The sequence below is a fragment of the Dasypus novemcinctus genome, chromosome 22, assembly GCF_030445035.2.
Source record: "Dasypus novemcinctus isolate mDasNov1 chromosome 22, mDasNov1.1.hap2, whole genome shotgun sequence".
In the NCBI taxonomy this organism is placed as follows: Eukaryota; Metazoa; Chordata; class Mammalia; order Cingulata; family Dasypodidae; genus Dasypus; species Dasypus novemcinctus.
The window spans coordinates 65,278,541-65,306,298 of NC_080694.1; the positions used below are offsets into that span (position 1 = coordinate 65,278,541).

The 27,758-nt window shown below is 38.2% G+C and overlaps 2 pseudogenes; one reads left to right on the forward strand and one right to left on the reverse strand.

The window, feature by feature from the left end:
• Nucleotides 1-1,095: 1,095 nt before the first annotated feature.
• LOC101420930 (general transcription factor II-I-like) lies at nt 1,096-16,276 on the reverse strand (annotated as a pseudogene).
• A 194-nt stretch (nt 16,277-16,470) lies between these two features.
• LOC101420494 (neuroepithelial cell-transforming gene 1 protein pseudogene) lies at nt 16,471-17,771 on the forward strand (annotated as a pseudogene).
• Nucleotides 17,772-27,758: the final 9,987 nt, after the last annotated feature.

The window sequence follows — 27,758 nt, forward strand, 5'->3', positions numbered from 1 at the left end:
TTGTTGAATGAACAAACATAAGGGAGAATGCAACTATGGACTAAAGTAGACTTATGATTATTTTAGCAATGGAAAAACTTGTATCATTGATATAAAGGCAATGGAAACCAGAGGTTCTGAGGGGAAGGAGAGAGAAGGACAGGTGTAACTTGGGGGAATATGGGGACATTGGAATTGTCTGACATGATATTGCAATGACAGTTACAGGCCATTATACATTTTGTCAAAACCTATAAAACTGTGCAGAGCAAAGTGTAAACTACAATGTAAATTATAGAAATTGACTAGTAGCAATGCTTCAATATGTGTTCATCAATTGTAACAAATGTACCACACTAATGAAAGATGTCCATGTGGAAGGGGGGGGGAGGGCTGGGGTATACACAAATATATATATATATGTGTATATATATACGTGTGTTTATATATATATAATTGTTTACTCGGTCATTAAGGAGAGCTGTGAACAAGAATCATTTAAATGATTTTTCATCTAGAAAACCTAAGGAACTGAACTTACACAGATGTTTTATTCACTGCAGAAGCTGAGATGTTCCAGTAGATGTCTTCACTTGGTTGGAAAATAAACACCGTAGCTAAATGCTCTGCTGAATATGTAAAAAATCTGATGAGATTCATTCCTGCCATTTTCCCTGTCATCTTCCAGCACTGCTGTAAAATCCTTTAATACATACCAAAATAAAACAGCAATTCCAAATTTATAGTCATTCTGCTCTTCAACACACAGAACAGCTGAAAAATTAGACATTTCTACCAAAAAGTAGAAAAAATGGTCTGTATAGAAGGTATTTCTGTGATACAAGTATATTACACAGCTTGGGGAAGTAACAGGTCTGAAAAGCTCCTCTCGACCACCAACAGTCTAATCCCAGCAGGGAAGAAGGCTACCACACTGGGACTGGTTCTTGCTTGATCTGAGAGCTTCCGTGAGCCTCAATCATTTCTTCTGTTGCTGGAACATCCAGCTGGTTGCTTCAGCTGATTTTTTTTTCCCCTGCTGGACCTTTGGACTCACTTGGGTCTGCCAGCTGGAACTGTTTTCTCATTTCTTAATAAACTCTTTATTCTTGCATTCTAAAAAAAGTAGGTCTTTTCGATGGCACACTCAGGTAAGCCTCTCCCTTAAAAGTCTGCTGGGAAAGATTTGAATAATGCAAATGGTTCTGTCACAGCTTGTTTAAGGCCAAGAGCTTCACCACATCTTTCATTGAAAAGACATCCAACTTTCTGTTTGTGGTCCATAATTTTGGAATTCCAGGCCTCAGTCAAAAACTCCCCCCCTCAAGGCTTGAGGGGCATATTAGAATTGTTAGTCTCAGTAGGGGTCCAAACAGCTGATGTTTCAGGACCTCAATTTCATGAACCTTTGAATTGCTCCCAGGGCTTGGTGGTCTTCTCAGGGACTGTAATGCTTTAGTGTTTATTTTACTATCCATTCCAGGAGGCAAATAGGACACAATTAGTTCAGGTGTTTTAACAGCAAACTTGATTTCATTACTCCCACGCACAATCAAGCCATGAAATTCCAAACCAGGTAGGGCTTCAAAAGAGAATTCCTTCTGGCATGCCTTCTGTGTAAAGAAACTCAGGATTTGATTCAAACACAGAGTATGGTACTTTTACTGCATCTGTGAGTCCAAGAGCTTGAGCAAATTTCAACTTAAAAATCTCTTCCACTTAGTTGCATAACTCGGTAATTCTTGCATTCCAATCTTCTTTAAATATGTATTTGTTCTTGGCTGAGTAACTGCAGTTGTAATGTGAGTCAGAAGTTCTGGTCTTTTTTAATTTTAAAGATTTTTTAGGAACTGCCAAACTGTCCTCCAAAATGGCTGGATCCTTCAGCATTCCCACCAGCAGAGGATGAGGGTTCACATTCCTCCACATCCTCTCCAACACTCATAGTTCTCTACTTTTTTAATAGCCACCAGTCTAATAGGTATAAGATGGTATCTCATTGTAGTTTTGATTTGCATTTCCCTGATAGCTAGTGATTTTGAGCATCTTTTCATGTGCTTTTTAGCCATTTGTATTTCTTCTTTGGAGAAGCATCTGTTCAAATCTCTTGCCCATTATAAAATGAATTGTTTATCTTTTTTATTATCAAGATACAGGATTTCTTTATATATGCAGGATGTTACTCTCCTATCAGATATATGGTTATCAAATATTTATTCCCATTGGGTAGGCTGTCTTTTCACTTTCTTGACAAACTTCTTTGAGGAGGAAAAGGATTTAATTTTGAGGAGATCCCATTTATCTGTTTTTTTTTTTTTTCTGCTCGTACTTTGGTTGTGAAGTTCATGAAGCCATTTACTATTACAAGGTCCTGAAGATGCTTCCCTACCTTGTTTTCCAAGGTCTTTATGGTCTTGGCTCTTATATTTAGGTCTTATATCTAGGTCTTTGATCTTGGGTTGATTTTTGTATACGGTGTGAGATGGCAATCCTCTAATCCTCTTTCATTCTTTTGCATATGGATATCCAGTTCTCCAAGCACCATTTGTTAAAGAGGCCATTCTCTCCCAGTTGAGTGAGCTTTGTGGCCTTGTTGGATATCATACGTCTGTATATGCCAGAATGTATTTCAGAACTCTCAATTTGGTTCCGTAGGTCATTGTCTATCCTTGTACCAACGCCATGCCAATTTGACCACTGTAGTTTTCTAGTATGTTTTATTTTCTTTTATTTTTTAAGATTTATTTTTCACTACTCCCCTGTATCTGTTCTTTATGTCTACCTGCTGTGTGTTCTCCTCTGTCTGCTTGCACCCTTGGTGGCAATGGGAAACTGCATCTCTTTTTTGTTGCATCATTTTGCTGCATCAGCTCTCTGTGTGTGTGATGCCACTCTTGGGTGGGCTGCACTTTTTTTCATGCAGGGTGGCTCTCCTTGCAGGGTGTACTCCTTGAATGTGGGGCATCCCCATGTGGTTGAGCTCCAGTGTGAACATGGCACTCCTTGCGCATGGCAGCTCTGCACATGTGCCAGCTCACCACATGGGTCAGGAAGTCATGGGTATTGAACCCTGGACCCTCCCATATGGTAGGCAGATGTTCTATCAGCTGAGCCACATCTGCTTCCCTGTAGTATGTTTTAAATTCAGGTAGTGTGACTCCTCTAATTTCATTTTTCCTTTTCAAAATGTATTTGGCTATTTGAGCCACTTTCCTTTCCAAATAAATTTCATAGTTAGTTTTTCTAGTTCATTAAAAAATGCTGGTTGATTTTTATTGGGATAGCATTAAATCAGTACATCGGTTTCAGTAGGATGGACATCTTAATGATATTCAGTCTTCCTATCCATTAACAGGGAATATTCTTCCATTTATTTAAGTCTTCTTTGATTTCCTTTAACAGTATTGCACTTTTCTGTGAATAACTCTTTTATATCTTTAGATAAATTTATTCCTAGGCATTTGATTCTTTAATTTACTATTGTAAGTGGTATTTGTTTCTTGATTTCCTCCTCAGATTGCTCATCATTGGTGTACAGAAATGCTACTGATTTTTGTGCATTGATCTTATAACCTGCGGCTTTACTGAACTCATTTATAGGTTCTAGAAGCTTTGTTGTAGATTTCTCTGGGTTTTCTATGTATACGACCATGTCATCTGTACATATGAAATTTTGACTTCTTTCTTTTCTATTTGGATCCCTTTTATATCTGGTTCTTGCCTCAGGGCTCAAGCAAGTACCTCTAACAAAATGTTAAATAGGAGGAGTGATAGTGGGCATCCTTGTCTGGTTTCTTAGAGGGAAAGATTTTAGGATTTCACCATCGTAAATGATATTAGCTGTGGGTTTTTCATAAATACCCTTTATCATGTTCTGAAAGTTTCCTTTTATTCCTATCTTTTGTAGTGTTTTTATCAAGAAAGTGTGCTATATTTTGTCAAATGCTTTTTCTGCATCTATAGATATGATCATGTGATTTTTTTCCCTTCGATCTGCTTATGTGGTGTATTACCTGGATTTATTTTCTTATTGTCCTTGCATACCAGGGATAAAACCCACTTTGTCATGGTGTATATGATTTGATGCATTGTTGAATACAATCAGCAAGTATTTTGTTGAGGATTTTACCGTCTAGATTGATTAGAGAGATTGGTCTGTAATTTCACTTTCTTGTGGGTCTTTGTTTGATTTTGTTATTGAGGTAATGTTGGCATCATAGAATGAGTTACCCAATGTTCCTTCTATTTCAATTTTTTGGAAGAGTTTAAGCAAGATTGGTATTAGTTCTTTACAGAACATTTGGTAGAATTCACCTGTGAAGCCATCTGGCCAGGGTCTCTTTTTAGTTGGGAGATTTTTTAATGATTGAAACCACAATGTTGACAAATCTCTTTAGAAAATAGAATAAGGAAGAGTTACTTGTTGAAGGTGTTTGATGCAGGGCATCTGACACATGGTGCACCTGGGCCAGTCTTCAATGAAGTGTGTGAGTGCTCATAATGTCATAGTGTGTTACATCATTGGATGGAGACCCATACAATGAGTGGGAAGTTGTACCTCCATCCTGAGGAGGCCTGGTGTTCTCAAACAGAGGGAAGGATGTCTCTCAAGAGCACTGGTGAATTCCAATTGGGGAGGACAGTTTAGTGTGTTAAGCCCTCAGCACTGTTGCAAGTATCTATGAATCTGGTCTTTCAGCACTGAAGCTTGGTTGTCACTGTGAGCCCTGAGGGGAGGGAGAGTAAGGAATAGATGAAAGAGGAGAAACTGGGAGGCAATGGAAGTGCTCCACAAGATCATGCAATGATGGATATAGTCTATGTTAAAGTTCACCAAAAATTCAAAAAAGTGTACAGTCTAAAATGTAAACCATAATGTAAACTATAATGTACCTAAAAATTTTTTTAAAGAGTACAGTCTAAATATAAAGCTCAATGTAAACCAAAAGGGAAACATGGTTGGTAACTATGTTTCAATATCTGTACATCAGCTGTGGCAAATTTAACATTCACATGTAAAAAGATCATTGCTGGAAATGGGGAAAATGAGTTTGATGTTGGACATCTGGGAGACCCCATATCGTATATGTGATTTACTGTGATCTAAAACTTTATTGAAGACAAAATTAAAAATTAAAAAAAAGGATGTAGACACCAAAGAAGGAATGGAAGAGATTGAGTTGCCACTGTACATACAAGGCGATGCCTATTAGAGTGATGAAAGGATAAATGCCCAAAACAAAATTTTATCATATTTCTAATTTTTTAATACCCCAATTTAGTTTTGATTTTATTGTAGTTTTTCTAAATTAGTATGTATTCTATTTATAATCCTTAAACCTATCATTACTATTTCATTTTCTTACTAATTGATTTTGGCAATATATTAGTCTTCACTTTTGAAGAAGTTTTGGATGCAGAGGGGTTCAACTGTAGCAGGGGTGTCATTGATGGGGGATGCATGGTTGGGAGGGAGTTCCCCAGGACATGTATATAGGGTCTATAAAAATGTTCAGATATTCTTAGGGTATTGTCATAGTAAGTAGAGTTACATACAACAACTGAGGGAGTGCTGAGTTCCTAGCTGGGGTAGTTCTGTCACATTCCCAAATGGAACATCAACAACCCCCAAATGTAAGGGTAAAGACCAGTGAAGAAGGATGGTCCAATGATGGGCCCTTGATACTTATGACTATGCTTATGAGCCACTGTGATTGAAATTTCAACTAGGCCTAGAGCTGCAGAGTGTCCAAGAGTCACCTCCTGAGAATCTCCATGTTGCTCAAATGTGACCACTCTCTAAGCCAAACTCAGCCAGTAAATACATTACATTTTCCGCAGTGAGGTACATGAATCCTGGGAATGAGCCTACCTGGTGCCTAGGGATTACTACCAAGCACTAGCTGGTGATGCAACTAGAAAATAATTTTGAATAAAGGGGGGAAACGGTGAAGACAAATAAGTTTATAGGCTAAGAGACTTCAATATGAGTCAGGAGGTTATCAGAGAGGTCTCAGCAGGATCCCAGAGACAGCCAAAGTAGATACAACCATAGTTACTGGTGCTCCTGAGGACTACAGAGACATATAAGTTCTAGTGATTATGACAGATAGGTCTGGGGTTCAGTGCCTTGCCAGTGAGCCCTACTTTGGAATTTGTGCTCCTGAGTGTGATGGAGTTGGACTCAGATGTAGATGTCACCTTTCTGCACATGCCTCTTCTATCATGTTTACTGAAACTGTGGTTGGCCCTGGGATTGGTGTATACTCAGGAGACTTGAATCTCTGGACTGGCTATGTGACACTTGAGCCCTGACCCTCAGCAGAGTTGCTACACCACTCTCAGGTCCATTGGACTTACTCAGGTCAGCTACCAGGGAGGTGAAGATGGTCAACCACCACACCAGGGAATCGAGCATGTCTACAACTGCAAGCAGGAGAATCACATCCATTAGTCATGTGGGATCTAAGCCCCCTCTCAAATTAGAGGTGGAGTTGACATCACTATTCCAGGGTCCACAGGATGGAGGAGTAAAATATGCATTAGAGTGGACTTACTGGTATTCTCATATAAACTATTATGACTCTAGCAATGGAAGAAATTATATCATTGATGTGGAGACCATGGCCACGGGATTTGCTGAGGGCAGGGGAGGAAATGGTGTGATGTAGGGGTATTTTCAGAAATTGGAGTTGTCGTGAGTGATATTACAGGGACAGATGCAGGAAATTATATATCCTGCCATAACCTACTGAATAGACTGGGGGAGAGTATAAACTACAATGTATACTATAATCCATGTGGAGTAGCAGTGCTCCAAAATGTATTTACCAAATGCAATAAATGTGCCACAATGATGAAAGAGGTTGTTGATGTGGAAGGAATAGGGTGTGTGTGTGTGGGGGGGGGTATATGGGAATCTCTTATATTTTTAATGTAACATTTTTTGTGATCTCTGTATTTTTAAAGAAAAGACAAATAAAAATAAAAATAAATTTTTAAAATATTTATTCATTTATTTCTAGTCCCCCCCTCATTGTTTATACTTGCTGAGTGCTTGTATTCCTTTTAGGAGGCATAGGGAACCAAGCCTGGGACAGTTTATTTGGGAGGAAGGTGCCTAATCCCTTGGGCCACATCCACTTCCCTCTGTTCTTTTAATGACAAATTTAAATTGTTTGCCCACTTGAATAGTTTTTTCAGTCTTGGAATTCCCATACCATGAGGGTGTTCTAAAATGAATGTTTTCTGGTACATCTTCCACATAGAAATCATTAGAATGTGCCTCAAATTTCTGGAAAGGTACTTCCTTGGCTTCAGTGGTCCTGAAGTCTTCATAATTTTTTTTTTTTTTTTTTTTTTGCAGAAAATTTGATGTACCATCTTTCCTAATTTCATGATCCTGACATACCCTTCTTTCTTTTATCCTGATGCTGGTTTATTAAGTTGTAAGCCTTCATGTGATGACTTCAGAAGTTCATGCTTCTTAATCACAAAATGAATACTTTCCTTTGCAAGTATTAATAATATCATCTCAAGGTGAGGAATTCCATAATTGGATGGCAATCTAAAAGGAATTCCTTTTGGAAGTCCTTGTACAAAAGGATCTTCAACATGTGACGGGAGAAGTAGATATGGGACCATCACAGGACCTTTGGCTTTTATGACTTGAGCATATTTTCTTTCAAGCAAGTCTTCAGCTTGCTCATGTAGATCAGTAATTGTGCATTCCATTTCTCAAATTTAAACTCCCTCACTCTTCATTTTCCAACACTGGCAGGCTCAGTTACTGGGGATTGTGGTGGCTCATTGGTCTTTGTCTCTTGGTAGGTGGAGAATGAGCATCATCTTCAATAGTCATATCAAGCTCATGCTCTTCACTTGTTTCTGAAATGATGTGATGGGTAGAACCTTTGGCTTCAATTTCTGTTCTGTCATTGCATTCTTTTTTTATGTTTTATTTTTCATTTTTCATTTATTTATTTATTTATTTATTCATTTATTAAAAAAATATGAAGTTCTATTCAACCCCACCACCCCCACCCCCCACTCCCCCCACAGTAACACTCTCTCCCATCATCATGACACATCCATTGCATTTGGTAAGTACATCTCTGGGCATCGCTGCACCTCATGGTCAATGGTCCACATCATAGCCCATACTCTGCCACGTTCCATCCAGTGGGCCCTGGGGGGATCTACAATGTCCCGTAATTGTCCGTGAAGCACCACCCAGGACAACTCCAAGTCCCGAAAATGCCTCCACATCTCATCTCTTCCTCCCATTCCCCACACCCAGCAGCCACCATGGCCACTTTTCCCACACCAATGCCACATTTTCTCTGTGGACATTGGATTGGTTGTGTCCATTGCACTTCTATGTCAAGAGGGGGCTTAGATTCCACATGGATACTGGATGCAATCCTCCTGCTTTCAGTTGTAGGCACTCTAGGCTCCATGGTGTGGTGGTTGACATTCTTCAACTCCATGTTAGCTGAGTGGGGTAAGTCCAATAAATCAGAGTGTAGGAGTTGAAGTCTGTTGAGGTTCTGGATGTGGCTATCATATTGTCAGTCCAGAGATTCAAATCCCCTAGATATATCTTAAACCCCAGCACCAACTACAATTCCAGTAAAGTAGCATGAAAGTCTTGTGAAAAGAGATCCCATCTGAGTCCAGTTCCATCATGCAGAAACACCGGCTCCAAAGAAGGGCCAACTGACATGGCAGTGAACCCCATCTGCCATGACCATAGTACCCATGGGTCTCTTTAGCCCTCGAAAGAACCAATACCTGGGATTGTAACTACTTTATCTGTCTCTGAGACTCTGCTCAGGTGTGCATAAGGGCAATCCTTCTGACAACCTCCAGACTCTTTTTTAGAGACTCATAGCTGTATAAACTCATTTCTCCTTTCCATTTCCCACTTACATTAGGTCAAACAGCATTTTAAAGTCCTGTTATTATATGTAGACAGGAATATTCTGCTGATCCGCATTGAACCTTTAATTCAAGGTCATTTTCTAGTTGCATCATCAGCTGGTATTTGGTAGTGATCCCTAGGTGCCAGGGAGGCTCATCCCTGGGTGTCATGTCCCACGCTGGGGGGAATGCACTGCATCTACATGCTGAGTTTGGCTTCAACACTGGCCACATTTGAGTAACATGAAGGCTGTCAGGAGGAAACTCCCAGGCACAGTGCTGCTCTAGGCCTTGTTCTTATTTCAGGCATATAGGCTCACAAGCATAGTCATTAGTATCAGGGGCTCACTGGTGGACCCTCATTCCTTCCTAGTTCTTACCGTTGCACCTGGGGGACTGCTGTTGCTCCCCTAGGGACCACGACAGAGCCCCTCCCCCCCCAGGCCAGGAACCCAGTATCCCCCTAGCTGTTGTTTTTAATTGTTTCCACTATGAGTATATTCAAACATTATCATGCACCCTGGACATATGCCCTGTATAACTCCCTGTCAACCATATATCACCTGTCAATAACATCCCATACCAGTATTCCTCCGCCGCCATTGTTGAACCACTCTGTGATCCAAAACTTCCTGAAAAGTGAAGCCCAATATAATGTCAGGTTCCCTTACTAGTAAAATGGAATATAGCGATGAGTTTAAAGGTTAGATCTAGAATACATATTGGTTTGTAAAAATTCTACATCCTATCTTTTTCTTTTCTTTTTTCCTAATTATTGAGCTTCTCTTCACAAGAGCCTTAGATCACAGCAATTCATATATACAATATACAGTACTCCCACACATCCACCATAAAACCTTTTCCCTTCCACAGCGATAATCTTATAACTTATTCATATCATATTTACTTAAGCTGATGTACAGACTCTGAGACAATAACTTTCAAACAAGGTGACATCTGTGCTTACATTGTGGTCCATACTTTAGGATATACAGTTTTCTAACTTTTTAGTTATCCTATGTTTTACATTATGGTTTACATTATTAGTCTTTTGTACCCTATATGTTTTTGGTGTAATATTACATGTTTTATATCCATCCTTGTGTACTTTCGCGAAACTCCTCTCTTGCCCCCACATTTACCTTGGTTCCATCCAGTCAACATCCATTTTCCCCTCCCCTCAGGGCCCACAGCGACAGCCAATCTCCATTTCCCGAGGAGCCATGTCCAGAGATACTTGCAACAGTGTTCAGGGCTTTACTTGCTCAACTGCCCTAATGCCCTGGGAGCCACCCTTTCTCTCGAGAGTACAGTTCCCTCTATTTGATGGCATTAGTCCTCTCCAGGATGTGGGTCCACCGCAACTCTCACTATTTGGGTCTCTACCCAATGGTACAACCCACCCTGGCAAAATAAGCATTCAGACATTCCCCAGGAGTTCGTCCCGCATCAGACCATCCCCTCCGAGCATCCTAAAGAGGTAACCCTCCTAATTATATTTTGATACGATTTTCTCAGCATTTTACTCTCAACCAACACTTGACACTCTCCTATGTTCGTATGTTGCCCCTCCCTCCCCCCAATTTTTTTGGCAATATTAACCATCCGCCCATCCCCAGCCCCCCTCAAACCCACAAACCCCACCCAAAGGCAACCCCTTGCCCCCATTTTATCTCTTCTTTGTGCTCATATTTACTGCCAGCTCATCATAGATTCCACCCCTGCAGACGTCAGCTCACATCCTTTCTCCACCCCCCCGATTTCCTGTAAGCCTATCTTCCAGAGTGGTGGCTTCCTTGAATGTTGGAGTAAGAGAAATCAGGGTCTTTGCATTCTTCTTTAGGTACACAGCTGCCATTTCTAGGGAAATTCCAGAATCTTTTGTGGCTTCAGTCTTCAATTTGATGGGTCCACAACTTCCATGTGGAGACCATATTGATCTTTCACCACGTGTTACCACCACATGACCACTTAGGTGCTTTCTTGGCTCTATGAAAGGTCTCTTAATAAAAAGAAATCCCTGCTTTGTTCTCCAGAATCCATTTCAGGGTTGCAGAACAAAATTCTCAGGGCGTTTAAAGGCAGCTCCTTCAGGAAGCCCTGAAATCCTGTGGCCGACTGGTCTCCTAACATCTTCTGTATGGAACAGCATCTCTGCTGATCCACCTAAAGCTTTTTCATAGCTAAAGTAGAAACAGTCATCAAGTGCTGTTCTCAGAGTCTCCATTTCCACAGCATCCACACTCGTCACATCTGTCTGGGTTGTAGATTTCGGTTTGTGCATCTCTGAAGCCTTTTCTTCTCTTTCAACAGTTATTTTATGGAATCTTTCTGAAAATCCATCCTGATACAGATAGAAGCATATCCTCTTTCAGTTCCAACAAACACATCTGAGTCATACTCTGCAAGGTTGGCCACACAGACTCCAGAGCAGACGTGAGGAAGAGACCACATCCTGCTCTCCCCTGACTCCTCATCATTAACAGGCAGGGGAGACCCTGCTGCTTGGGCCAAGATCCCAGAGAGCAGCCATCTCCAGGCAGCACCAGGACTGAGTTGGGGGGCTGGCAGAGATGAAGGGAAGCGAGGGGGAGCAGGCAGGAGGTGAAGGGGAAGGCCCATGCATCTGGGCAGCTACTGTCACGTCACATGGCCATGGTAGGGCCTGTCAGCACCTTGACCTGGTCACAGGGATGGAGGCAGCCTTCAGGCAGGTAATCCTTAGCCCCTGCTGAAGAGCACCTGTGAGATGCAGGCAGGCAGCGGTCCCTTTTCTCTGCTCTTCCCTTCCCCATGTTTTTGATGTAACATATGTAATCTAAAGCTTCTGTTTCTTAGCTTTCTATTCCATTGCATCCATCTTTCTTTCTCTGACCAGTGCATCCTGTTTCATGGCTGAACATCCAGTAGACTATGCACCTCTCTTGGCTCTTCTTTTTCAAATTTATCTTAGCTATTTGTAAACCTTTGTGCCTCCATGTAAATTTTAGAATTAGTTTGTGAATTTTTTAAAAAATCCTGCTGCACATAACCAACATTATATTGAAATATTCAAATTTTGTTGGATTTGGAGAAAATAGATATTATTATTTTATCCAATAGCATGTTGTCTTTCTCCATATATGAGATCTAGTTTGATATCTTTTGGTAGGATTTTGAAATATTCTCCATAGAAAAACTTGGCAATATGTAGGAACACATATATCACACAGTAATTCTCCCACTAGAGAAATACTCATGCATGTACAAGGAGATAAATTAAAAATTGTTCAGTACTACAGCACTTATTTTTTTTTTATGGAATGGATAAAAAATTACATTATATTCATAAAATACACCAACATATAGCAGTTTAAATGAATGAACCACAGCTACATGTCTCTGCATAGGTACGTTTAAAAAACACAACATTGAACAACCAAAAAACCATGTTAAGGATATGGATAGCTTCTTATTGTAAAAGGTTGAAAACATGCAAAACAATGCTACGTATTATTTATGGGAAATATTTAGGTGATAATAGCATAATAACAAGCCATAGAAGTTACCTTGGGTGGGGAAGGAAGGAAGGAAATGGGATTGGAAAGTTGTAACTGCAATGGTTTATCTCCTAGGGAACAACTAAATCCCATTTGTCAAAAGATACAGATTAGATATGTTTACGTGTTGGGTACAGGGTTATACATTAGGTCACTGAGAGCTTGTTGTAGGTCTGAAATATTTTATAAGGAAGAAACCAAACTTAGCTTTTCATAAGGTGTGTGCATTTTTTATAGGCTATTTGATATCTGTATGGTTTTTATTACTACTCTAAATTTCTTTTTTTCATAATTTGTTTTTTCTAAGTCAATATTGTTTTCGGCAATTTTTTTCACACTCTATTATTAATTCTAAAAGTGTATTGATACTGTAGGGCAGTCTTGTAGAAATTATCATTTCCTCTCTGAAAATAACACTTTGAGTCTTTGCTTCTAGTCATTATCACTCTTCTTTTCCTCACCTTGTTGTGTGGGCCGAGCCATCCAGAATGGTATTACACTATAGCCATGACAGGGGACAGCCTATACCTGCTCCTACCATGAAATAAGTTCAGTGAGGTTCCTTTTAGGTAGAATAAACAGTGTGGCTTTGTGGTAGACGTCCTTAACAAGTTAAAGAGTCCTTTATTGTTCCTAGTTTTCTTTAAGTTTTTCAAATAATACCTTTTTTCATCTTTTGAGATGGTCACTATCTGTCCATGGATCTAGTCATCCAGTAATTAGATTTTCTGATATTAAACTATCATGGCCTTCCTGAGATAAACTCTATATCATTCATGGTTGGAGTGTAATGTAATTTTAGATTTTTTTAAACTTCAATTTACACAGGCCTTCTTGGCTGTGCTGTCATGATCTGTAAAGAGCTTTTCAAAGCTTAGAGTGTTTAGAGGGCACTAGGGGGCAACTGGGTCCTGCAGATTCTGATTTAGAAGGGGGGCTGCGATGCTGTGTTTCTGAGGAGCTCCTGGGTGGGCTGGCACTGCTGACCCATCCACACTTTAAATCAGGCTTCACATCACAGCTTCCCCCTTCAGCCCCTGTGATGGATTTCCAGACTCCAGATTCCTGAGGAGGGCTTCTGAATGCCTTGATGCTGCTTTGTGGGCCAGACACAATGGCGACTGGTTGGAGTTTTGATGTTGGAATTTTGAGCTGGAGCCCCAGGAAGTAAGCATACAGAGGCGCTTGTTTGTGAGGAAAGAGATAAGGCCCAGGGAAGATAAATGAGCCATTTGCCTGGTCGTTTGTAGCTGCAGAGACCAGAGAGCAGAGCAGCTGAGTCCAGAGAGAAACAGAGCCTCCAGGAAGAGGAACCCAAGAAGCCTGAACTCTTGCTCCAACATGCGGCAGTTGACTTTGGTGAAGGAAGTAACTTATGCTCTATAGCCTGGTAACCGTAAGCTTCAACCCTGAATAAATATCCTTTATATAAAATCCAACAGTTTTCTGCTTTTTTGCATTAGCACCCCTTTTGCTGACTAATATAATGATGATGATGATGATGATGATGATGATGATGATGGTTATGATGATGATCATGACAAAGCCCTACTATCTTGGAGGTAGGAAGCTTTGTTCATTTTTCTCTCAAATTGTCTTCTGCATTATCCTCTGTAGTTCTGCATATATTTTGGATTGAAGACATTTGTCAGTTATATGTATTGCCAATACCTTCTCCCAGTTTGTGACTTGTCTTTTCACTTTCTTTTTATGTCTCTGATAATCCAAAGTCCTTAATTTTTAATATTTTTTTAAAAATTTCATTGTAGTAACTTATGTAGAACACAAAATTTCCCATTTTAACCATCTTTAAGTGTACAATTCAGTGGTATTAATTACATTTAAAAGGTTGGGCTACAATCATCACCACATCCATTTCCAAAACTTTTTCATCATTCCTGTACTCATTAAGCAGTAACTCCCCATTCCATTCTCCTCCTAGAAGGTCATCATTTTAATGCCGAATAATTTATCAATCTGTGCCATTGTAGGAGGTGCTTTTTGTCTTAAGAAATCTTTCCTTTTCTCAAGATCATGAAGATAATTTTATCTTCTAAAAGTTTTTAAAATTTTTCCTTCAAAGTTTAATGCTTACTCTATTTGAAAATGATTCTTGAACCCACCTTGTTATAATATGCCCCTGAATTAGTGATTATTATTGTTATCCTATTGAGATGATGCTTCTTTATTTTTATTTATGTGTTTACTTGTGTCCTTGCTCATCTTTGCTTCATGCATCCCCTGCTTCTTTCTGGGCTTAATTTCCCTCTTACTGAGATATAACCTTTTCTAGGTGTCTCAGCAAGAGATTGTGGTAAACTACCTTTTTTTTTCACTTTGTGAATTTTCTTTCATCCTCATTCTGTACCTGTAGCTCAGCTGAGAATAGAAATTTAGTTTAACAGGTATTTTCTCAGAGCTTTGGAGAAAGTATTCCATTGCAATTGAGAAGTGGGCTGATGGTTTAATTGTTCCTTGCAAGGTGATCTGATTTCTTGTTTCTCTCTGTTTCCTTCAGTTTCTCTATAATGTGCCTAGGAGTAGATTGCTATTATGTATCTTGTCAGACTTGTGTTTCTTGGATTTATGGTTGGTTTCTCTCATCAGTTCTAGAAAATCCATAGTCAATACACCACTGTCACTCTTCTTTGCTCCCAGAAATCATGAGTCACATTATGGAACTCTACATTCCATTCTCAAAACCTCTGAATTTTTTTCTTATTTTCCATCTCTTTCTCTCGCTGGGCTATATTTATGTTGATGTCCTCAGAGTTCATAAACTTTCTCTGCAGCTGTCTAGAACATCTGCTTGGTCCTTTTTAAAAACCTACTTATTTTCCACCAGATTTTCATGTCCTCTTCTCTCATTTTAGTCCTTTAATCTTTCCTTTTTTCCAGTTGTGCTCCTCTGTTTGTGAATACTGATGAGGGAGTGTCTTTTCTTTGTGTGTTTTTAATGACTATGTTGAGCTCACCTTCAGCAGTGCTTTTTGTTGTTGTTGCTGTTTTTTTGAGTAACTTCCTTTTTTATTTTTGAAAAGAGTTAAAAGTTCTAGTTTAATGTGTCCAGATGTATCCAAAAGTTTTTTTAAAAAATTAAGACATAATTTATTGTATATAAAGTGTACACTAAACAGATACACTATTCCTTATCTGCAATTCTGAAATCCACGTAGCTGTAGCAACTACGTCTCTTAGTGATTATTTGCTTTTTTTACACTTTTTAAAATTAAAGTTAATAGATCACAAAGAAAGTTACATTAAAAAACATAAAACATAAGGAAAAACATGAAAAACATAAGAGGTTCCCATATACGCCTCTCCCCACCCCCAATCCCATCATTTTTTTAAATGTATTTTTTTTTTGAAGATACATACATCACACAAAAAAGTTACACTAAAAAATATAGGAGGCTCCCTTATACACCCCAACCCCCACCCCACTCCTCCCACACCAACAACCTTCTCCTTCACTGTGGCACACACATCACATTCAGCAAGACTTTCTGAGCCCATGCCATGGAGCACCTCTGCAGGAAACCCAGACACAGTGTCAGTCCAGTACCAAGTGTTTGTTGATTATTCTCTTGAGAGTTCCTGCTGCACAGATCAAAGAGCTGTCATGCTACATCCATCTCTTGGAAGGTTCCTAGGAAGGGAAAGGCTTCCCTGCTGTCTTCTGTGCCATGGGATTCTTCTTCCTCTAAATATGTACTCCTTATTCCTGGCCCACTGTGGCTCCCTCTTTTATTGCTCCACGGCTCCATCCCCTGACCTTCAAGGATGTTAAGTCGAATTCTGGAGGCAAAGGAGGTGCTCTGCTGCATCCACTGCATCCTCTACTCTCCACAGAGATATGGATGTGGTGATGGCAGCACAACATTTTGAATGTAATTAATACTACTGAATTGTACATTTACACATGGTTAAAATGGGAAATGTTGTGTTCTGTATAAGTTACCACAATGACATTTTAATTGACTGTAGGGCTGACTTTATGTGGATTAATACCAGGGAGACCTGGTAAAGCATGGTGGAGCATGAAGAGACTGGAGGTCCTCTACCTGCTAAGAGGACTATTCGAGTCCTAGATATTAACAATAAGCCCTTCAGCGAACAAGAGGAACCAAGCCACTAAAGAGGTTGTCCTCTAGGTCAGGTCACATCCTGGTCAAAGTTAATCCCTCCTGTAAGAAACGGAGCAGTCAGAAGCCTTGGTCAAGCAATACAGTCATTTACCCTCCATGCTGATAACAGATCCCTGGTTTCTGCCCAGAAGTCATACAGCAGATCGACAGTCCCAACACCTTGAAAATAAGAAATAGTGTACTATGGTCAGAGATGCCAGCTGTCAGTATGAAGGAGTCTCTGACAACCTGAGAAATCAAACACCAGAGGCAATATATGAAATAGCCGAGGCAAGCAGGATTTAATTGTGGATCTCAAGCTTGCCAGAAAGTTCTACCGTGACCCCATGTCAAGATCTTCTATAAGTCAGAAGAGGAACTCATGCATATATTTGGTGATTTGTTGGCACCACAAGGAGAACTTACCAAGCTTGCTGGAGCAGTAGAGCTGACTGGTTGCCTTCTTGTGCTTGAATGCCTACAGAGCCTATTGTAAAGACCACCTGGCAGCCAAAGCTGTTCTTGATCAAAAGAAACAAGATCCAAGAGTCCAAGACTTCCTCCAGATATGTCCTGAGTCTCTTTTCAGTCATAAACTAGATCTTTGGAGCTTCCTAGGTATTCCCTGAAGTCGCCTAGTCAAATATCCTCTTCCTTTAGGAGAAATTCCCAGACATATCCCAATCCACCTTGATGGTCAGCTTCTGGTGGACGCTGTACTGAGTTCTCTCTGACACCAGCTTGAAGAGAAGTGAATATGAATGCCAATGTTACAATGATAAACTGGAATAGCTAGATGAAAAGCAGAAGACCCTAGAGCAGAATCAAGCAAAGTTTTGCTTTGCCATGTGTAGGTGAAGAATACAAATGGACATTAACTGTACATTTTCCTGTTTCAAGGCATCTTGCTTTTGACTCAGCCTTTTAGATGAAATGCGGTCACTCTTACCAAGTTTCCCAGCCACCAATCCCAGTCTGGAGCTGGTTTTAGGAAACCTGAGGAGATGTGAGAATGGGAAGCTCCTTTTGGGGGGCTTTCAGCAACTTGGAAAAAGCTAAACTTATCTTTAGAGCTCACTTCCAAGACCCCTGTCCAGGCCAGCCTCACTCTCCACAATCTGGCAACATGTTCCAAAGGCAGCCATGGTGCCATTGCATTTGAACTGCCATTGCCCACCCAATGGTCCACAGTTCACAAAGCTAAAGATTCACCAGAGCTCAGTGAAGAATGCAAAGAGAACAACCCTTCTGTGTCGAACATCAAAGCCTGGAACATCAATAACACCAGGTACCAGCCGTTTCTGGTGTTATGCACAGAAGTTGATGGAAATGCTTCAGAATGTACATCCAGTGTCCACACAGAAGATTGCAGAAACACATCAGACTCAGCCTGGTTCCCAAAGCAAGGATAAAGCCCAGTTAAGTGGCAAATGGAAAGAGACCTTGGTATAAAGAAAGCTGCTCATTTACAAATAGGTGGTTTTTGTTTTTCTTGTAATGTGAGCATGGGAGCATGGTAGGGTTACTTTCTACTAGTCTTTTTTTTCCTATCTGGTTGCATCATCATATCTTTTTGTTGCCTCTCCAGGTTTGCTGCCCTCTCTTCTTTCTTTTTTATCAGGAGGTCATGGAGATTGAACCTAGGTCCTCCACAGGGAGCTCAATTGCTTGACTCATAGCCACTTCCCTATACCAGTCTTAACATTGTCTATGATTTTTGGATTTTTCCCCCATTGGCAGCTAAAGCTACACTGATTACTGTGAAATTCAGTGTTCTTTCTTTTAAGATATAATTTTCTGCATTCACTTATAACATGCAAGCTTGGTATTTTTAATCAAATGAAATTCTTATTATATAGTTTTCTTCTAAGTCTAGATTCAGCATGACTTTTCAATACCAACCAATTGTGATATTTACAATATTTGCCAAAACTAGAGAGTTTTGCAGATATTTATATTTTACCAGTGTTTCTTTGGTAAATCTTGCATGCAGAATTTGAAATTTTAACATCGGCACCTAAACATCTGTGTGGGATATACATATGTCATATTTCTAGATTTACATTGAAACATAATTTCCACGGAGAACCATATAATTTAAATTTTTCCATTTTATCAACTGGAATGCTATTAGTTTGTTTTTCACTGCATATCCTCATTTTCATCTATTTAACTTGCAAATTAATTATTTTATTGTCATAGAGAAGTTTTTAGTATTTGCTTTTATTTTCTCTTTAATATATTTTCAAATTGGCACGTGTTTAAAATATTTCCCTTTTGATTAAAAATGTGGGGAGGCAGACTTGGCCCAGTGGTTAGGGCATCCGTCTACCACATGGGAGGTCTGCGGTTCAAACCCCAGGCCTCCTTGGCCCATGTGGAGCTGGCCCATGCACAGTGCTGATGCACGCAAGGAGTGCCCTGCCACACAGGGGTGTCCCCCATGTAGGGGAGCCCCATGTGCAAGGAGTGCACCCCGTAAGGGTGCCCAGCATGAAAGAAAGTGCAGCCTGCCCAAGAATGGCGCTGCACACACAGAGAGCTGACACAGCAAGATGATACAACACAGCTTCCCGTGCCGCTGACAACAACAGAAGCGGACAAAGAAGATTTCAGCAAATAGACACAGAGAACAGACAACTGGGGCGGGGTGGGGGTGGGAGGTAGAGAAATAAATAAATCTTTTTTAAAAAATGTGTGTATGTGTATATTTTTTCTTTAAATCATATTAATTTTACCAAGTGAAACCAAGGCATACAGTTTTTGAGCCAATTAAGAAAATTGAAGATTTTAAAATGTAGCATTTTGGGGTAGTGAACACAAGTGAACTGATGTAATATATTCCAGACTACTGGAATAAAACCACCTGAAGCATTTTGTTGAAAGTTTTAGAATCTGAAAAGCAAAAGGAAGGCAAATTGATGGGTAATTAGTTTTAAAAAAGAAGGAAAAAGATAGAAACTTTGTCTTAAAAGTAAAATGTCTGTTTGTGCCAGAAGGTGAAAGAATGTAGTAAAAGCTTAACTTGAGAGTGTATAGTAAGTTGTAGAAGGCTTGAGGAGCAGTGAACTTTTTTGCCTTTGTTTATAATACCTGCAAATAATGAGCTTGAAAATAAATAATGAAATGTCATGAAAATTTCACAATATTATATCATTTTTGGTGGACTTATTGATTACATAGAAAAAAAGTTGGTGAATCATTTATCATGAAATTTTACATGGGGGAGATACAGTGAAATTAGAAATTAATTTCTCTCAGTTAAAAATAACAGTGAGTTCATGGTCTTTAAAAGTTCTGGCCCAAAAGGCCCTAAATCATGTCATGTTTATCATGATGTCAATTCAAGTGAATGCTGACTAATATGTGAAATACATTTACCTAGTAGAAATGAAAATTGGAAAAGACTGTAAATGGATCACTTGAAATGATTTCTCTGTGTAAATGAATTATACAATTTTTAAAAATATATTGAGAGTAAACAGAAATAGAATTCATAACTTCCAAACAAGGAAAAGAGAAACCATGGAACAAAGAAAGCTCAATCAATTAAAAAGATATGAAAAAAAGGGAGAAAGAAAACAGAAAGGTATAATGAAAAGAATTTACAAAATAACATGATAGAAATTGATATATCAATAGCCATAATAAACAAAAAAACAGAATAAATCATTTGTCGAAAGACAAGCTCCTTTGATGCAACAAAAAGAAACACAGATTCCTATGCTGCTGAAAACAACAGAAGTGGACAAAGAAGAACATGCAGCAAGTGGACACAGAGAACAGACAACTAAGGGGGGGAGGGGAGAGAAATAAATAAATAAATAAAAGACAAGCTTCTAGATTAGATTTTAAAAATGCAGTTATGCTATTTATAATAGAACTCATAAATGATGCTACTGAAAGATTTAAAATGAGGGAAGTGGATGTGGCTCAAGTGATTGGGTTCCTGCCTACCATACAGGAAGTCAGGGATTGATTCCTGGAGCCTCCTGGTGAAGGCAAGGTGGACTGTGCAGAAAAAGAACACAGAGAGCAGACAGCAAGCAAAAAAAAAAATTTAAAATGACACTGCATGACAAACAAAGGAAAGTTGAGATCACTGTATCAATATCAGTATTAAAGAAATATCAAAAAGTATTAAAGTATTATAGAGGGGCACTATAAATGAACAATTTATCTGAAAACAATTCTAAGCATTAATGCATCCAGTAATCATTGAAGAATTTCACAGACACTTTGATAAGGCAACATAGAAGCACTTATTAAACATATCTCTCTCATTTGTTGATATTTAAAGACAAGAAATAAGGATGTAGACTATTTGAACCACAAAATAAGATCCTTCTGTGGTAATGTGGAGAAGCATGGGGAAGACACAATTAATATAACCTATGGACTATAGTTAACAGCAATACTATAATATCCTTGCCTCAAAGCCAAGGAAGTGGACTTGGCCCAATGGATAGGGCATCCGCCTACCACATGGGAGGTCCGCCGTTCAAACCCGGGGCCTCCTTGATGTGTGTGGAACTGGCCCATGCACAGTGCTGATGCATGCAAGGAGTGGTGTGCCACACAACATGCAGGGGTGTCCCCACATAGGGGAACCCCATGTGCAAGGAGTGCACCCTGAAAGGAGAGCTGCCCAGCATGAAAGAAAGTGCAGCCACACACACGGAGAGTTGACACACAAAATGATGCAACAAAAAGAAACACAGATTCCCAGTGCTGCTGATAAGAATAGAAGTGGCCACAGAAGGACACATAGCGAATGGGCACAGAGAGCAGACAACTGGGGGGTGAAGGGGAGAGAAATAAACAAAAATAAATCTAAAAAAAAAAGACCAAAGATGTTAATAATAGGAGGGTATGGAAAAATACGTCTGATGGACTCTATGGGCCATAGTTAGTGGATGATACTGTCTCATGATCTCTAACAAATGTTTGACAATGGTGCGTTTTTTTTTGGTGAAGGGTGTTTATGGAAATTCTACACATATGCATGATTGTTTTGCAAGTTCACAACTTCTGTAACAAAAAAATATTTTTAAAATATCAGGATTCTTCTAACAAAGATATAGCATATCTGAATAACAAAATAACATCCTTCTAATGGGCATACATAGAATCCTGAACTTATGAAAATATACAATTTTTAGCACTCTTGAAATGGGAAAAAAATGACCAAGATCTGGGTGCAAGTGAAAAAGATGTCACTATCAAGCAAAATGTTCTATTTGTTTAAAATTCTCTTCTTTTTCTTCTTCTGTGTGTAAGTGTTTGAGCTTTTCAGCCTACTCTTTTCTCCTGCCATGAACCCATAGAATACCTGTGATGTCTTGGGAAGGTTGGCTCTTCTTAGTAACTGTGGAGAAAGGACTCTCAGAAAGAACAGGTGATTGAATTACTGTGACTAGCAATGGAAGAAATTATATCATTGATGTGGAGACAGTGGTCACAGGAATTGCTGAAGGCAGGGAGAGGGAAGAAGATGTGTGATAATGGGGGCATTTAGGGGATGTGGAGTTGTCCTGAATGATGTTGCAGAGACAGATGCAGGACATTATATATCCTGCCATAACCCATTGAATGGAATGGGAAAGAGTGTAAACTATAATCCATGTGGTATACCTGTTCTCCAAAATGTATGCATCAATTGCAATGAATGTACCACTATAATAGAAGAAGTTGTTGATGTGGGAAAAGTGGGGGAGGGGGGATTGGAGCATATGGGAACCTCCTATATTATGTAATGTAACATTTTGTGTGAACTATGTATCTTTTAAAAATAAATTTAAAGTATATTTTAAAAAGAAAGAAAGAAGGAAAGAAGAAGATCAGGCAGTGATGCCCTCTCCTCAGCTTGCCCTGATGAGGAGTCTACCCAAGAGCCAAGACCATCACAGTTCCATGGTCAGAGGTGTGTGATGACTTAAAAGCACACTGTTCTTTCTATTGTCACAAAACTGTTCTTGCAAATATTATTTGTAACAAAAGATTCTTTCAAGACCCTTGAACTCCACGTATTATCACTATGCTCTATAGGATACAGTAAAACTTTTCATTTCTAAAGTGTCTGCTTTGTTAGTGATTTTCTATTTAATAATAATGACTCTGGTAAAATTATTTGAATAGACATCTGTTTCTAAAAGGTGTAGATACTTGTAAGATTTCTTTATTAGTCAGAAGAGCTTTGAAAGCTATCTCCAATCCTCCACCCAGAAGGGCGTAATGAAGAATCCTTTTCTTCAGTGTGTCTGAGTAGATCTAGTAGACACTGGTCTCTGACAATGTACTATTAAAAGTATAATAGACAAAGGCACCTAAAAAACCTGTACATTTACAAAACTTAAAAGCATACTTCTAACTATCCATGATGAAGTAAAATGAAAATTAAAAATCCTGGAACTTAAAGACAATGAAACATCAAGTGTCTGATGCAGTTGAAACAATTGTATCAGTTCTCAAAAGCTGCACAATAACACATCCCCCACCCTAACAGCTGAAGACAATGAGCATCTACTCTTACAGTTTCTGAGTCAGGGGTCCTGCATCTTGACTGGGGGTTCTGGCTCAAGTCTCTCAGGACATCCCCTTCCAAGTGCACTCCCATGGCTAGGGCAGGTTCCAGTTCTCATGGCTGCTGGACTGAAGCATCAGGGCCCCTCCATGCCAACCTCTCCAAAGGTTCTGAGTGTCCTCAGACCTGACAGCTGACCCCAGAGCAAGGGGGGAGAGAGGCAGTGGGAGAAGGAGGAAGAGAGGAGGTCCAGGCCTTCTACAATAGTCACACCCCTCACTTCCACCTCCTTTTCTTAGGTACCAGTGAGTTACTAAGGCCAGTTCATACTCAAGGGGTGGGATTAAACTCCTCTTGACATGAACAGTATCAAATAATTTGTGATATCAAAGTATCAAAGGGACATGGTTTTAAATCCTTACAGATAACCTGAATGGAAATTTATAATCTTAAATGCATATATCAGGGGAAATAGTGAAATGAATTAAGTGTCTAAATTAATAAGTTATTTTTAAAAATTGAGCAAAATAAAGAAAGAAGAAGTGAGATGTGAGCAAAAATAAATGAAATGGAAAGCAAATAAATAGAAATGTTCAGCTGCACTGAAAGCTTTTTCTTTGAAAAGAATACTAAAATGGCAAGCCTGGCAAAGGTGACCACAAAAAAAAAAAAACCACAAAAAAAACAAAAAAAAAAACCCACGAATAAAAAAGTTAGAACAGAAAAACAGCACAAAACTACACTGCAAAGAACTTTATGCCAATATCTTTTATGATGATAATGGACACTTTTCTGTAAGATATAACTTACCAAAACTGGCTCATAATGGCAGAGAAAATCTGGATAGATCTATACCCACTTATTAAATGAAGTTTTCAATTAAAATTCTAATCCCTCCTTCCCACAAAAATAAATACCTGGTCCAGCTGAATTTTACAGGCATATTCTGTCAAACCTGTGGGAAACAAAGGCATGTTGTTTCCATGGAAGCAAGTTACTTTCTGACCACTGGGTCATGCTGTCCCTAGAGATATACATGCAGGTGACTAATCTCTCTAGGAAACATAACATTCCAGCAGAACCCAGACTTGATATCTCAAGTAACCTGGGCAACAAGATTAATGAGTATATTTGTTTCAATAATATAATAGAGTATGATGAGCGTTGGTAACTCTTATCCACTGTGCACTGTGTTATTTAGAATGAGGTAATGGGAATAGTTAGCTAGAATAGTTGCTGGTTCTCACAATTGCTTGGGGTATATAAAGAAGCCTCTGAGATTAATAAACTTGTCTGATGAGCTTGAGGAATCAATGCTCGCAGATCCCCTGAACCCAATCTTTCTTTGTCTTTCATTCCCGATAACTTTGGGTCTGTCAACTCTGACAAGTTGTGCCCAACGTGGGGCCCAAGGTAATAACTTCAGCAGAGATTCTTCCATGACAGTATCAGGAATGCAGAAACAGAAAAGCCTTCTTTAAGGTAAGAGCATCAATCAGCAGTAACCCGGGTTTGGTATTGCTGTGTGTTAATATATTTTAATATTGTTTCTGCTAGCATCAGGGTATGGGTAATCAGCCAGGATTCTTGGAAGAATATTCACAAGTTTTAAAAATGCTTTTACATATGGTTGGCATCACAATAAAAGCAGCAGATTTACTTGAGCTTTCTGCCTTAGTTCAGAAACATTGTTACTGGTTTCAGCCTCAGGGGCATAATGTTTTAAATTTGAAACAGTGGAATGTGTAATGAAAGCTTTATGAAGAGTATATCAAAGAGGGGAATCCATTCCTTTATCTGTGTGGGCTTTGTGCCAGCAAATTGCTGCTGCCTTAGATCCTTTGCAGTCTGAAGAAGGAGAGAAAGATGAGATTACTATATTTTCTAAGCCCATAAGTAAATATGAAATGAAAGAAAGTAAATTGGAACAAAAACAGGAGCTTGAGGCAAATGGGGAACCATCAGGTTTTTCCCCTCATCCTGATATTAACCCTTTCATCAATAAAAGCTCAGTGAAGTGTCCTAATGAAATATCTTTTGTGTATCCAGTACAACCCTCTGCACCTACTGAATTGCCTTCTGTTACTAAGCCTAAATTAGAAATGTCTTCAGATGTTGCTGATGCTTTGCCTTATGTTAAACAATTATTATCTGCTTTCCCCATAACATTACATGCGATACCACCAGATACAAAGAATCTGCAAGGGGGTGTCAAGTTTCATCCTGAGCCAATACCTTTTAAACTATTGAAAGATTTAAAACAGGTAAAAATACTAAATAAAGTCCTTGTTAGTAAAATCAGGCTTGTAAGAAAACTGTTAAAGTGTCAACTAAGATAAACTGTTCTGGCAGCAACTCTGCAAACCCCCTGCTGTCTACATGACAATGTGGCTGTGGGCTAGTGGGGGTTAATAGAGTTAAGCCACTGGGAAAAAAAAAGAGAAAAACATGGCAACATTGGTGTTCTGTTTTATTTCCATGCTAATTCTAATTGGGCTTATTTAACCAAGATAATAAAATTAGCACAAAATTTTTATCAAGGTTTAAAAAGGAATTTTCAGTTTTAAATCAATAGCTTACTCCTGAATTTCAAATCTCAGTATACTCTTACAGAATAATAATCCAAAAATGTGTGTTAACGGTCTGTCTAAACTGCTAAATAAGAGTTTAGCTATATTTCTGTGCTCAAATTATCTTAACTGATTGCTGATAACTAATAAAAATGTTTCCAAGCACAAGCTTACATGTTACAGGCAACATGGATTCCAGAAGAAATCTTAAAAAGTAAAATCTAAGATGTGATGTAATGGAGAACTTAAAAACAGCTATACCAAGAAAATAAGAATTATGGGTTAATTGTAAACTGTATGTTTCTGTTACTGTGTTGTGATTGTTCTGTGTCTGTCTGTTTGTTCGATGTCAGTGTATATTTTGATATCTCCAGATGGTAATATACATTAGTAAAAATTTATAAAAGAGCTCTATTCAAATGGCCAAAAATTAAATAAGCACTTATATTAATACATAAGTTGAAATGTTAATAAGATCGCTACAATGATAAAAATTGTAAGTCTTGGTTAACAAAATTACTATAAGTCCTTTTATAAAAAGTTGTTCTTGCCTATATTAAAATGACTAGTTTATTTTTCTTCACAGGGTAATATGAAGGTTATAAAACTTAAATGAATATTAAAAAGGTTAAAAGTTTGTGAGAATGCTAACTGAAATTTAATAATTTTTTGCAAAAAGGTGTGTTTTGTTCTAAAGTAGGATGGCTAATTTTCATAAACCCTTGGAACTTAAATGCATGTGGCAAGTTATAGAAAGTAATGGTAATTTTAAGTAAGGAAATGTGTTCTGTAAAAGTAAAATTTGTCTTAAAATAATATTATAGTCTATATGGTTATAAATAATTATAAAAAGTCTTATGAAGCATTGTTTAAATAAAAGGGTTTAAATGGCTAATTCCAAAAGGTTATTATTAAACAAACCTAAATTAATAATAATAATAATAATAATAATAAAAGGTAATTTTATAACAGGAAAGCTTGGTGGCAGCCAGCCTCCCCTGCCAACTTGCTTCTAGGAAACTGTTTCTAATATTGCATGCTACTAAGTCTTTAAAGTGAAGAAAAGTTTATTATTTTAACAAGCTTGTTTAGTGTTGACAGTATTAGGTTATAAGAAGTTTGCTTGATAACTTTATATGTGGGCTATATGAAATGTGTTTTTATTATTAAGGAAACAGGAGATGATTTTGTCCTAAGATAAAATGATTGGTTATTAAGAAAGAGTAAAATATGGAACAAAACCTGAGTTAATACTGAAAGTGCAGAAGATTCGTGGAAAAGAAATTCTTATGATTAAAGTTAAGTAAAATTTGATGGGTCTATCTATAAAATTTTAAAAGGTATAGTATTAAGCAGTATACTAATGCAAAGTTAAAATTTTGTTCTTTCTCAAAGCCTCTCAAATCATTAATCTGTTTTGGTAAAAGTTTTTATCCTCAATAATCAGTATACAAAGAAAATCTGTTTTATCAAAATAGCTTCTTATGCTTCAACCTTATCATTTCCTCAGTATTCAAATAAAGAAAAGTCTTATATCTTTTAAAGGAACATAATGTTGAAAACTGCTTTCTCAAAACCAAATCCTGAAAAGTAGCCTTTTATTCCAAACTAATTATAAAAGATTTGTTCTTTTTTGAAAGAAAAATTAAAGTAATAATTAAGTTCATTTAATATGTTATAAGTTGAATAGAAGGTGTTTTAAAGTGTTATAAAATTAACAATTTTTTCTTTCCTTTAACCCTCTGTTAATTAAAGTTGTATGAGTAAAAAATTTCTATAAATGCTTAAAAGTGTATAAAGTTACTGATATTTCAACATAATATTAAAGAAAAGTACAATGTGGTTATTTATGGTTTTAATTATTATAAAAGAGTATGTATCACAGAAACAATCTCTTATCATAGATTAAAATAACAATACTGTAGTATGCAGCAATCCCAAACACTGCTACTTTTTTGCATGAAATTAATGTCCAGCTGTCTTGCTATCACTTTGTTTTAAAACTTGCTAAGACTTTCTTTAGTGTCTTCTTAGACAAATCAAGCCATCTGCATTCCTCTATCTGTAAAAAAAACCAACAATAAACTTTTGCAGTGCT